At 41.7% G+C, this 13,705-nt stretch overlaps 1 non-coding gene across 1 annotated transcript; it reads right to left on the bottom strand.

Moving 5' to 3' along the window:
- Positions 1 to 576: 576 nt before the first annotated feature.
- LOC130949821 (small nucleolar RNA R71) lies at positions 577 to 684 on the bottom strand. Its single transcript, XR_009073468.1, has one exon. It is a non-coding gene; the product is annotated as a small nucleolar RNA R71 (small nucleolar RNA).
- Positions 685 to 13,705: the final 13,021 nt, after the last annotated feature.

Below are 13,705 nucleotides of genomic sequence, written 5' to 3'. Positions count from 1 at the left end.
GATTCCACATTTTCTTGTTCTCTTCTCTTGCATATGAGCAGGAGCAAAGACAAAAGCATTCTTGTTGAGGCTGACCCTGAACCTGAAAGGACATTGAAGCGAAAGCTAAGAGAAGCTAAAGCACAACTCTCTGTAGAGGACCTAACAGAAATCTTCAAAGAAGAAGAACCCATGGCAGCCGAAAACAACAACAATGCCAACAATGCAAGGAAGGTGCTGGGTGACTTTACTGCACCTACTCCCGACTTCTATGGGAGAAGCATCTCTATCCCTGCCATTGGAGCAAACAACTTTGAGCTTAAGCCTCAATTAGTTTCTCTAATGCAACAGAATTGCAAGTTCCATGGACTTCCATTGGAAGATCCTCATCAGTTTTTAGCTGAGTTCTTGCAAATCTGTGACACTGTCAAGACTAATGGGGTTGACCCTGAGGTCTACAGACTTATGCTATTCCCTTTTGCTGTAAGAGACAGAGCTAGGATATGGTTGGACTTACAACCTAAAGACATCCTGAACTCTTGGGAAAAGCTAGTCAATGCCTTCTTGGCAAAGTTCTTTCCACCTCAAAAATTGAGTAAGCTTAGAGTGGAAGTCCAAACCTTCAGACAGAAGGAAGGAGAATCCCTCTATGAAGCTTGGGAAAGATACAAACAATTGATCAGAAAATGTCCTTCTGACATGCTTTCTGAATGGAGCATCATAGGTATTTTCTATGATGGTCTCTCTGAACTATCCAAGATTTCTGTGGATAGCTCTGCTGGAGGATCTCTTCATCTGAAGAAGACGCCTACAGAAGCTCAAGAACTAATTGAAATGGTTGCAAATAACCAATTCATGTACACTTCTGAAAGGAATCCTGTGAACAATGGGACAAATCAGAAGAAAGGAGTTCTTGAGATTGATACTCTGAATGCCATACTGGCTCAGAACAAAATATTGACTCAGCAAGTCAATTTGATTTCTCAAAGTCTGTCTGGAATGCAAAATGCACCAGGCAGTACTAAAGATGCTTCATCTGAAGAAGAAGCTTATGATCCTGAGAACCCTTCAATAGAAGAGGTGAATTACATGGGAGAACCCTATGGGAACACCTATAATTCTTCATGGAAAAATCATCCAAATTTCTCATGGAAGGATCAACAGAGACCTCAACAAGGTTTCAACAATAATAATGGTGGAAGAAACAGGTTTAGCAATGACAAGCCTTTTTCATCATCTTCTCAGCAACAGACAGAGAACTCTAAGCAGAACCACTCTGACTTAGCAACCATGGTCTCTGATCTAATCAAAACCACTCAAAGTTTCATGAATGAAACAAGGTCCTCCATTAGGAATTTGGAGGCACAAGTGGGACAGCTGAGCAAGAAAATTACTAAACTCCCTCCTAGTACTCTTCCAAGGAATACAGAAGAAAATCCAAAAGCAGAGTGCAAAGCCATCAACATGGCCGAATTTGGAGAGGAGGAAGAGGCAGTGAACGCCACTGAGAAAGACCTCAATGAACGTCCACTGGCCTCCAATGAGTTCCCCAATGAGAAACCATGGGAATCTGAGGCTCACACTGAGACCATAGAGATTCCAATGGATTTACTTCTGCCATTCATGAGCTCTGATGAGTATTCTTCCTCTGAAGAGGATGAGTATGTCACTAAAGAGCAAGTTGCTAAATACCTTGGAGCAATCATGAAGCTAAATGACAAGTTATTTGGTAATGAGACTTGGGAGGATGAACCCCCTTTGCTCACCAAAGAACTGGATGACTTGTCTAGGCAGAAATTACCTCAAAAGAGACAAGATCCTGGGAAGTTTTCAATACCTTGTACCATAGGCACCATGACCTTTAAGAAGGCTCTGTGTGACTTAGGGTCAAGTATAAACCTCATGCCTCTCTCTGTAATGGAGAAGCTAGGGATCTTTGAGGTGCAAGCTGCAAGAATCTCACTAGAGATGGCAGACAATTCAAGAAAACAAGCTTATGGACTTGTAGAGGATGTTCTAGTAAAAATTGAAGACCATTACATCCCTGCTGATTTCATAGTCCTAGAGACTGGGAAGTGCATGGATGAATCCATCATCCTTGGCAGACCCTTCCTAGCCACAGCAAAGGCTGTGATTGATGTTGATAGAGGTGAACTGATCATTCAAGTGAATGAAGAATCCTTTGTGTTTAAGGCTCAAGGATATCCCTCTGTCAACATGGAGAGGAAGCATGAAGAGCTTCTCTCAAAACAGAGTCAAACAGAGCCCTCACAGTCAAACTCTAAGTTTGGTGTTGGGAGGCCACAACCAAATTCTAAGTTTGGTGTTGAACCCCCACATTCAAACTCTAAGTTTGGTGTTGGGAGGTTCCAACATTGCTCTGAGTATCTTTGAGGCTCCATGAGAGCCCTCTGTCAAGCTACTGACATTAAAGAAGCGCTTGTTGGGAGGCAACCCAATGTTATATTTTATCTATTTTTCTTTGTTATTTTATGTTTTCTGTAGGTTGATGATCATGAGAAGTCACAAAATCAATTGAAAAAGCAAAAACAGAATGAAAAACAGAAAGAAAAACAGCACACCCTGGAGGAGAATTTGCTGGCGTTTAAACGCCAGTAAGGGTAGCAGTTGGGCGTTTAACGCCCAGTCTGGCACCATTCTGGGCATTTAACGCCAGAAAGGGGCACCAGACTGGCGTTAAACGCCAGAAAAGGGCAAGCACCTGGCGTTAAACGCCAGAAATGGGCACCAGCCCGGCATTTAACGCCAGAATTGGCAAAGGGTGCATTTTTGCACAACACTTGGTGCAGGGTTGAATTTTCCTTGACACCTCAGGATCTGTGGACCCCACAGGATCCCCACCTACCCCACCACCCTCTCTCTTCTTCACCCATTCACCAATCACCTCAACCACTCTTCCCCAAAAACCCCTCACCTATCAAACCCCATATTTCTCTTCACCACTCACATCCATCCTTCATAAAACCCCACCTACCTCACCATTCAAAATTCAAACCACCTTCCCACCCAAACCCACCCATAATGGCCGAACCCTACCCCTCTCTCCACCCCTATATAAACCCATCTTCACCCCCTCATTTTCACACAACCTAAACACTACTTCTCCCCCTTTGGCCGAACCATAAGCCACTTCCCTCTCCTTTATTTCTTCTTCTTCTACTCTCTTCTTTCTTCTTTTGCTCGAGGACGAGCAAACCATTTAAGTTTGGTGTGGTAAAAGCATTGCTTTTTGTTTTTCCATAACCATTTATGGCATCCAAGGCCGGAGAAACCTCTAGAAAGAGGAAAGGGAAGGCAAAAGCTTTCACCTCCGAGTCATAGGAGATGGAGAGATTCATCTCAAGGGTGCATCAAGACCACTTCTATGAAGTTGTGGCCTTGAAGAAGGTGATCCCCGAGGTCCCTTTCAAACTCAAAAAGAGTGAATATCCGGAGATCCGACATGAGATTAGAAGAAGAGGTTGGGAAGTTCTTACCAATCCCATTCAACAAATCGGAATCTTAATGGTTCAAGAGTTTTATGCCAATGCATGGATCACCAAGAGCCATGATCAAAGTGTGAACCCGGACCCAAAGAATTGGCTTACAATGGTTTGGGGGAAATACTTAGATTTTAGTCCAGAAAATGTAAGGTTGGCATTTAACTTGCCCATGATGCAAGGAGATGAACACCCTTACACTAGAAGGGTCAACTTTGATCAAAGGTTGGACCAAGTCCTCACTGACATTTGTGAAGAGGGCGCCCAATGGAAGAGAGATTCAAGAGGGAAGCCGGTTCAATTGAGAAGGCATGACCTCAAGCCCGTGGCTAGAGGATGGTTGGAGTTTATCCAACGCTCAATCATTCCCACTAGCAACCGGTCCGAAGTTACTATAGACCGGGCCATCATAATTCATAGTATCATGATTGGAGAGGAAGTGGAAGTTCATGAGGTTATAGCCAAAGAACTCTATAAGGTGGCGGACAAGTCCTCTACCTTGGCAAGGTTAGCCTTTCCTCATCTCATTTGTCACCTCTGTTATTCAGTTGGAGTTGATGATGAGCGGATAATTTGTACGCTTTTTGGCATTGTTTTTAGTATGTTTTTAGTGTGATCTAGTTAGTTTTTAGTATATTTTTATTAGTTTTTAATTAAAATTCACTTTTCTGGACTTTACTATGAGTTTGTGTGTTTTTCTGTGATTTCAGGTATTTTCTGGCTGAAATTGAGGGACCTGAGCAAAAATCTGATCCAGAGACTCAAAAGGACTGCAGATGCTGTTGGATTCTTACCTCCCTGCACTCGAAGTGGATTTTCTGGAGCTACAGAAGCCCAATTGGCGCGCTCTCAACGGTGTTGGAAAGTAGACATCCTGGGCTTTCCAACAATATATGATAGTCCATACTTTGCCCAAGATTTGATGGCCCAAACCGGCGTTCAAAGTCACCTACAGAAATTCCAGCGTTAATCGCCGGAACTGGCACCTAAATGGGAGTTAAACGCCCAAACTGGCATAAAAGCTGGCGTTTAACTCCAAGAAGAGTCTCTACACGAAAATGCTTCATTGCTCAGCCCAAGCACACACCAAGTGGGCCCGGAAGTGGATTTTTATGTCATTTACTCATCTTTGTACACCTTAGGCTACTAGTTTTCTATAAGTAGGACCTTTTACTATTGTATTTGACATCTGGGTAGCTATCTTTGAGTTTTATGCTATCTTAGATCACTGGGAGGCTGGCCTCACGGCCATGCCTAGACCTTGTTCTTATGTATTTTCAACGGTGGAGTTTCTACACACCATAGATTAAGGTGTGGAGCTCTGCTGTACCTCGAGTATTAATGCAATTACTATTGTTCTTCTATTCAATTCCGCTTGTTCTTTGTCCAAGATATCACTTGTTCTTCAACTTGATGAAGGTGATGATTGGCACTCATCACCATTCTCACCTATGAACAAGGTGACTGACAACCATTCTTGTTCTACAAGCGTACGAGGCTTAGTGAATATCTCTTGGATTCTTTAACTGGAATCTTCGTGGTATAGGCGAGAACTGATGGCGGCATTCAAGAGAATCCGGAAGGTCTAACCTTGTCTGTGGTATTCTGAGTAGGATTCAATGATTGAATGACTGTGACGTGCTTCAAACTCCTAGCAGGCGGGGCGTTAGTGACAGACGCAAAAGAATCGATGGATTTTATTCCGGCCTGACCGAGAACCGACAGCTGAATTCCGCTATGCTGTGACAGAGCATATGCAATCGTTTTCACTGAGAGGATGGGAGGTAGCCACTGACAACGGTGAAACCCTACACGAGCTTGCCATGGAAAGGAGTAAGAAGGATTGGATGAAGACTGTAGGAAAGCAGAGAGACGGAAGGGAAGGCATCTTCATACGCTTATCTGAAGCTCTCACCAATGATATACATAAGTATCTCTATCTTTATCTCTATGCTTTATTCGTTTATCACTATACCCATTTGAGTCTGCCTGACTGAGATTTACAAGGTGACCATAGCTTGCTTCATAGCAACAATCTCCGTGGGATCGACCCTTACTCACGTAAGGTTTATTACTTGGACGACCCAGTGCACTTGCTGGTTAGTTGTGCGAAGTTGTGTTTATGCCATGGTATTGAGCACCAAGTCTTTGGAGCCATTACCGGGGATTATTTGAGTATGGACAAAGTATTGATCACAATTTCGTGCACCAAGTTTTTGGCGCCGTTGCCGGGGATTGTTCGTGTATGGACAACTGACGGTTCATCTTGTTGCTTAAATTAGGTATTTATTTTTTTTCGAAATTCTTGAAGATGAATTCTAGAGTTTCATGATGATTTGTTGAAATCTGGCTGGCTGAGAAGCCATGTCTAATCTCATTGAACCGAGGTTTCAACTTATCATCACAAAAGCTTGTGATTTTTTTTTTTATCAATCTTGCTTTTGGAGCAGTGATCTGCTAAGGCTTGGCTGGCCTTTGGCCATGTCTAGTGTTTTGGACCAAAGCTTTCTTTGAAAGCTTGGCTGGCTGAGAAGCCATGTCTAATTCCTGGACCGGAGTCTTAGACTAGCATTGCACTGATTCCTGAAATTCTCATTAAGAATTTTGATATCTTTTTCCACTTAATTTTCGAAAAACACAAAAAAATTTCACAAAATCATAAAAACCAAAAAGATTTTATGTTTCTTGCTTGAGTCTAGTGTCTCATCTTAAGTTTGGTGTCAATTGCATACATTCATTCATGTGTCTCAAGGATCTTCAAGTAATTCTTGATGATTCCTTACTCTGATCTTTGAATTCTTTTGACTTGAGTGTTTATGTGTCTCATGTAGTGTCAGTAGTATACAAACTGCTAAGTTTGGTGTCTTGCATGCATTGTTATTTGATTCTTGTTGCATTTTGATTATTAAAAATCCAAAAATATTTTTAATTTGTGTCTTTTCAAGTCAATAATACAAAGAATTGAAGATTCAGAACATACTGCAGAGAAATTATACAGAAAAAGCTGAGCATTCGAAAATGCCCAGTGAAGAAGACAGACTGGCGTTTAAACGCCAGCCAGGGTACCTGGTTGGGCGTTTAACGCCCAAAAAGGGTACATTTTGGGCGTTAAACGCCAGAATGGATACCATTCTGGGCGTTTAACGCCAGGATGGCAAAGGGGGAAGATTTTGTTTTCAAAATCAATTTTTTTTCAAATTTTCAAAGTTTTTCAAAATCAAATCTTTTTCAAATCATATCTTTTCAATCAAATGTTTTCAAAATCAATTTCTTTCCTTTTTCAAAGATACTTACTAACAATTAATGATTTGATTGAACATCTCAAGTTTGTTGCCTTTTCTGTTGAGAAAGGTTTAATGTTTGAATCATATCTTTTCTTGTTAGGCAAGTTATTAATTTTTAAAATCAAATCTTTTTAAAATTGTTTTCAAATCATATCTTTTTTAATTGTTTTCAAATCATATCTCCTCAATCACATCTTTTTAGAACCAATCATATCTTCTTAACCACATCTTTTTCAAATTAGTTTTCAATCAAATCTTCTTAATTTCTAATTTCAAAATCTTTTTCAAAAATCACTTGATTTCTTTTCACTTTGAATTTTCGAAAATTATCAATCAATTTTTCAAAATGTTTTCAAAATCTTTTTAATTGAATTTTCGAAAATTCTCTTCCCTCCTTCTCACATCCTTCTATTTATGGAGTACTACTCCTTCTTAATGCACAATTCGAACTCTATCTAATCAAGTTCGAATTCTTCTACCTCCTTTTTCTATTTTTCTTTACCTCTGACACCTCAAGGAATCTCTATACTGTGACATAGAGGATTCCATATCTTCTTGTTCTCTTCTCTTTCATATGAGCAGGAGCAGAGACAAAGGCATTCTTGTTGAAGCTGACCCTGAACCTGAAAGGACCTTGAAGCGAAAGCTAAGAGAAGCTAAGGCACAACTCTCTGTAGAGGACCTAACCGAATTCTTCAAAGAAGAAGAAGACATGGTAGCCGAAAATAACAACAATGCCAACAATGCAAGGAAGGTGCTGGGTGACTTTACTGCACCTACTCCCGACTTCTATGGGAGAAGCATCTCTATCCCTGCCATTGGAGCAAACAACTTTGAGCTTAAGCCTCAGTTGGTTTCTCTACTGCAACAGAATTGCAAGTTCCATGGACTTCCAATGGAAGATCCACATCAGTTTTTAGCTGAGTTCTTGCAAATCTGTGACACAGTCAAGACTAATGGGGTTGACCCTGAGGTCTATAGACTGATGCTATTCCCTTTTGCTGTAAGAGACAGAGCTAGAATATGGTTGGACTCACAACCTAAAGATAGCCTGGACTCTTGGGAAAAGCTAGTCAATGCCTTCTTGGCAAAGTTCTTTCCACCTCAAAAATGGAGTAAGCTTAGAGTGGAAGTCCAAACCTTCAGACAAAAGGATGGAGAATCCCTCTATGAAGCTTGGGAAAGATACAAACAATTAATCAGAAGGTGTCCCTCAGACATGCTTTCTGAATGGAGCATCATAGGTATTTTCTATGATGGTCTCTCTGAACTATCCAAGATGTCCTGGGATAGCTCTGCTGGAGGATCTCTTCATCTAAAGAAGACGCCTACAGAGGCTCAAGAGCTAATTGAAATGGTTGCAAATAACCAATTCATGTACACTTCTGAAAGAAATCCTGTGAACAATGGGACTAGTCAGAAGAAAGGAGTTCTTGAGATTGACACTCTGAATGCCATACTGGCTCAGAACAAGATATTGACTCAACAAGTCAATTTGATTTCTCAAGGTCTGTCTGGAATGCAAAATGCACCAAGCAGTACTAAGGATGCTTCATCTGAGGAAGAAGCTTATGATCCTGAGAACCCTTCAATGGAAGAGGTGAACTACCTAGGAGAACCCTATGGAAACACCTATAATTCTTCATGGAGAAATCACCCAAATTTCTCATGGAAGAATCAAGAGAGACCTCAACAAGGTTTCAATAACAACAATGGTGGAAGAAATAGGTTTAGCAATGGCAAGCCTTTTCCATCATCTTCTCAGCAACAGACAGAGAATTCTAAGCAGAACCCCTCTGACTTAGCAACCATGGTCTCTGATCTAATCAAAACCACTCAAAGTTTCATGACTGAAACAAGGTCTTCCATTAGGAATTTGGAAGCACAAGTGGGACAGCTGAGCAAGAAAATTACTGAACTCCCTCCAAGTACTCTCCCAAGTAATACAGAAGAAAATCCAAAAGGAGAGTGCAAAGCCATAACCATGGCCGAAACTGGAGAGGAAAGAGAGGAAGAGGACGCCACTGAGGAAGACCTCAATGGGCGTGCACTGACCTCCAATGAGTTCCCCAATGAGGAACCATGGGAATCTGAGGCTCAAAATGAGACCATAGAGATTCCATTGGACTTACTTCTGCCTTTCATGAGCTCTGATGAGTATTCTTCCTCTGAAGAGGATGAGTATGTCACTGAAGAGCAAGTTGCTAAATACCTTAGAGCAATCATGAAGCTAAATGACAAGTTATTTGGAAATGAGACTTGGGAGACTGAACCTCCTTTGCTCACCAAAGAACTGGATGACTTGTCTAGGCAGAAATTACCTCAAAAGAGACAAGATCCTGGGAAGTTTTCCATACCTTGTACCATAGGCACCATGACCTTCAAGAAGACCCTGTGTGACTTAGGGTCAAGTGTGAACCTCATGCCTCTCTCTGTAATGGAGAAGCTAGGGATCTTTGAGGTGCAAGCTGCAAGAATCTCATTAGAGATGGCAGACAACTCAAGAAAACAAGCTCATGGACTTGTAGAGAATGTTTTGGTAAAGGTTGAAGACCATTACATTCCTACTGATTTCATAGTCCTAGAGACTGGGAAGTGCATGGATGAATCTATCATCCTTGGCAGACCCTTCCTAGCCACAGCAAAGGCTGTGATTGATGTTGATGGAGGTGAACTGATCATTCAAGTGAATGAAGAATCCTATGTGTTTAAGGCTCAAGGATATCCCTCTGTCACCATAGAGAAGAAGCATGAAGAACTTCTCTCAATTCAGAGTCAAACAGAGCCCCCACAGTCAAACTCTAAGTTTGGTGTTGGGAGGCCACAACCAAACTCTAAGTTTGGTGTTGAACCCCCACATTCAAACTCTAAGTTTGGTGTTGGGAGGTCCCAACATTGCTCTGAGTATCTGTGAGGCTCCATGAGAGCCCTCTGTCAAGCTACTGACATTAAAGAAGCGCTTGTTGGGAGGCAACCCAATGATTATATTTTATATATTTCTCTTTGTTATTTTATGTTTTTTGTAGGTTGATGATCATAAGAAGTCACAAAATCCATTGAAAAAGCAAAAACAGAATGAAAAACAGGAAGAAAAACAGCACACCCTGGAGGAAGATGTTGCTGGCGTTCAAACGCCAGTAAACCTAGCAGTTGGGCGTTTAACGCCCAGTCTGGCACCATTCTGGGCGTTTAACGCCAGAAAGGGACACCAGACTGGCGTTAAACGCCAGAAAAGGGCAAGAACCTGGCGTTAAACGCCAGGAATGGGCACCAGCCCGGCGTTTAACGCCAGAAATGGCTCAAAACGTGATTTTGAGCAACATTTGGTGCAGGGATGACTTTTCCTTGACACCACAGGATCTGTGGACCCCACAGGATCCCCACCAACCCCACCACCACTCTCTCTCTTCTTCCCCCATTCACCAATCACCTCAATACCTCTTCCCCAAAACCCCTTCACCTATCAAATCCCATCTTTCTCTTCACCACTCACAGCCATCCTTCATAAAACCCCACCAACCTCACCCTTCAAATTCAAACCACTTTCCCTCCCAAACCCACCCATAATGGCCGAACCCCATCTCCCATCTCTCCTATAAATACCCTTCTTCAATCCTTCATTTTCACACAACCAAATCACCACTTCCCCCCTCCTTGGCCGAAAACATAAGCCATCTCCTTCTTCCTCATTTCTTCTTCTTCTACTCTCTTCTTTCTTCTTTTGCTCGAGGACGAGCAAACCTTTTAAGTTTGGTGTGGTAAAAGCGTTGCTTTTTCGTTTTTCCATAACCATTTATGGCATCCAAGGCCGGAGAAACCTCTAGAAAGTGGAAAGGGAAGGCAAAAGCTTCCACCTCCGAGTCATGGGAGATGGATAGATTCATCTCAAGGGTGCATCAAGACCACTTCTATGAAGTTGTGGCCTTGAAAAAGGTGATCCCGAGGTCCCCTTTTCACTCAAAAAGGGTGAATATCCGGAGATCCGCCATGAGATCCGAAGAAGAGGTTGGGAAGTGATTACCAACCCCATTCAACAAGTCGGAATCTTGATGGTTCAAGAGTTCTATGCCAATGCATGGATCACCAAGAACCATGATCAAAGTGTGAACCCGGATCCAAAGAATTATCTTACTATGGTTCGGGGGAAATACTTGGATTTCAGTCCGGAAAATGTAAGGTTAGCATTCAACTTGCCCATGATGCAAGGAGATGAACATCCTTACACTAGAAGGGTCAACTTTGATCAAAGGTTGGACCAAGTCCTCACAGTCATATGTGAAGAGGGCGCACAATGGAAGAGAGATTCAAGAGGCAAGCCGGTTCAATTGAGAAGGCATGACCTCAAACCCGTGGCTAGAGGATGGTTGGAGTTTATCCAACGCTCAATCATTCCCACTAGCAACCGGTCCGAAGTTACTCTAGACCGGGCCATCATGATTCATAGCATCATGATTGGAGAAGAAGTGGAAGTTCATGAGGTTATAGCCCAAGAACTCTATAAAGTGGCGGACAAGTCTTCCACCCTGTCAAGGCTAACCTTTCCTCATCTCATTTGTCACCTCTGTTATTCAGTAGGAGTTGACATAGAAGGAGACACCTCCATTGATGAGGACAAGCCCATCACCAAGAAAAGGATGGAGCAAACAAGAGACCCCTCTCATCATGAGATCCCTGAGATACCTCAAGGGATGCACTTTCCTCCACAAGGCTATTGGGAGCAACTAAACACCTCCCTAGGAGAATTGAGTTCCAACATGGGACAACTAAGGGTGGAGCACCAAGAACATTCCATCCTCCTCCATGAAATTAGAGAAGATCAAAGAATCATGAGAGAGGAGCAACAAAGACAAGGAAGAGACATTGAGGAGCTCAAACACTCCATAAGACCTTCAAGAGGAAGAACAAGCCGCCATCACTAAGGTGGACCCGTTCTTTAATCTCCTTGTTCTTTAATTTTCTGTTTTTCGAATTTTAGTGCTTTATGTTTGTCCATGTTTGTGTCTTGTGATCATTAGTGTCTTAGTGTCTATGCCTTAAAGTTATGAATGTCCTATGAATCCATCACCTTTCTTAGAGATTGTTCTTAATTGAAAAAGAAAAGGATTGCATGAATTTTGAATTTTATAACAGTTTAATTACTTTGATGTGGTGGCAACACTTTTGTTCTCTGAATGTATGCTTGAACAGTGCATATGTCTTTTGAATTTGTGGTTCATGAATGTTGGCTCTTGAAAGAATGATGAAAAAGGAGACATGTTACTGAGGATCTGAAAAATCATAAAAATGATTCTTGAAGCAAGAAAAAGCAGTGAATACAAAAAAAAAAAGAAGGAGAGAACGAAAAAAAAAGAGAAAGAAAAAAAAAAGAAAGAAAAAGAAAGAAATAAAGTTGTGATCCAAGGCAATAAGAGTGTGCTTAAGAACCCTGGACACCTCTAATTGGGGACTCTAGCAAAGCTGAGACACAATCTGAAAAGGTTCACCCAATTATGTGTCTGTGGCATGTATGTATCCGGTGGTAATACTGGAAGACAGAGTGCTTTGGGCCACAGTCAAGACTCAATAAGTAGCTGTGTTCAAGAATCATCATACTTAACTAGGAGAATCAATAACACTATCTGGATTCTGAGTTCCTAAAGAAACCAATCATTCTGAGTTCCAAAGGATAAAGTGAGATGCCAAAACTATTCAGAGGCAAAAAGCTAAAAGCCCCGCTCATCTAATTAATACTGATCTTCATAGATGTTTTTGGAGTTCATTGCATATTCTCTTCTTTTTATCCTATTTGATCTTTAGTTGCTTGGGGACAAGCAACAATTTAAGTTTGGTGTTGTGATGAGCGGATAATTTGTACGCTTTTTGGCATTGTTTTTAGTATGTTTTTAGTGTGATCTAGTTAGTTTTTAGTATATTTTTATTAGTTTTTAATTAAAATTCACTTTTCTGGACTTTACTATGAGTTTGTGTGTTTTTCTGTGATTTCAGGTATTTTCTGGCTGAAATTGAGGGACCTGAGCAAAAATCTGATCCAGAGACTCAAAAGGACTGCAGATGCTGTTGGATTCTGACCTCCCTGCACTCGAAGTGGATTTTCTGGAGCTACAGAAGCCCAATTGGCGCGCTCTCAACGGCTTTGGAAAGTAGACATCCTGGGCTTTCCAGCAATATATGATAGTTCATACTTTGCCCAAGATTTGATGGCCCAAACCGGCGTTCAAAGTCACCTACAGAAATTCCAGCGTTAAACGCCGGAACTGGCACCTAAATGGGAGTTAAACGCCCAAACTGGCATAAAAGCTGGCGTTTAACTCCAAGAAGAGTCTCTACACGAAAATGCTTCATTGCTCAGCCCAAGCACACACCAAGTGGGCCCGGAAGTGGATTTTTATGTCATTTACTCATCTTTGTACACCTTAGGCTACTAGTTTTCTATAAGTAGGACCTTTTACTATTGTATTTGACATCTAGGTAGCTATCTTTGAGTTTTATGCTATCTTAGATCACTGGGAGGCTGGCCTCACGGCCATGCCTAGACCTTGTTCTTATGTATTTTCAACGGTGGAGTTTCTACACACCATAGATTAAGGTGTGGAGCTCTGCTGTACCTCGAGTATTAATGTAATTACTATTGTTCTTCTATTCAATTCCGCTTGTTCTTTGTCCAAGATATCACTTGTTCTTCAACTTGATGAAGGTGATGATTGACACTCATCACCATTCTCACCTATGAACAAGGTGACTGACAACCATTCTTGTTCTACAAGCGTACGAGGCTTAGTGAATATCTCTTGGATTCTTTAACTGGAATCTTCGTGGTATAGGCGAGAACTGATGGCGGCATTCAAGAGAATCCGGAAGGTCTAACCTTGTCTGTGGTATTCTGAGTAGGATTCAATGATTGAATGACTGTGACGTGCTTCAAACTCCTAGCAGGCGGGGCGT

The sequence above is a fragment of the Arachis stenosperma genome, chromosome 1, assembly GCF_014773155.1.
Source record: "Arachis stenosperma cultivar V10309 chromosome 1, arast.V10309.gnm1.PFL2, whole genome shotgun sequence".
NCBI classification, from domain to species: domain Eukaryota; kingdom Viridiplantae; phylum Streptophyta; class Magnoliopsida; order Fabales; family Fabaceae; genus Arachis; species Arachis stenosperma.
Note: the sequence above shows the minus strand (reverse complement) of the source record. Positions and strands in the feature narration are given on the sequence as shown.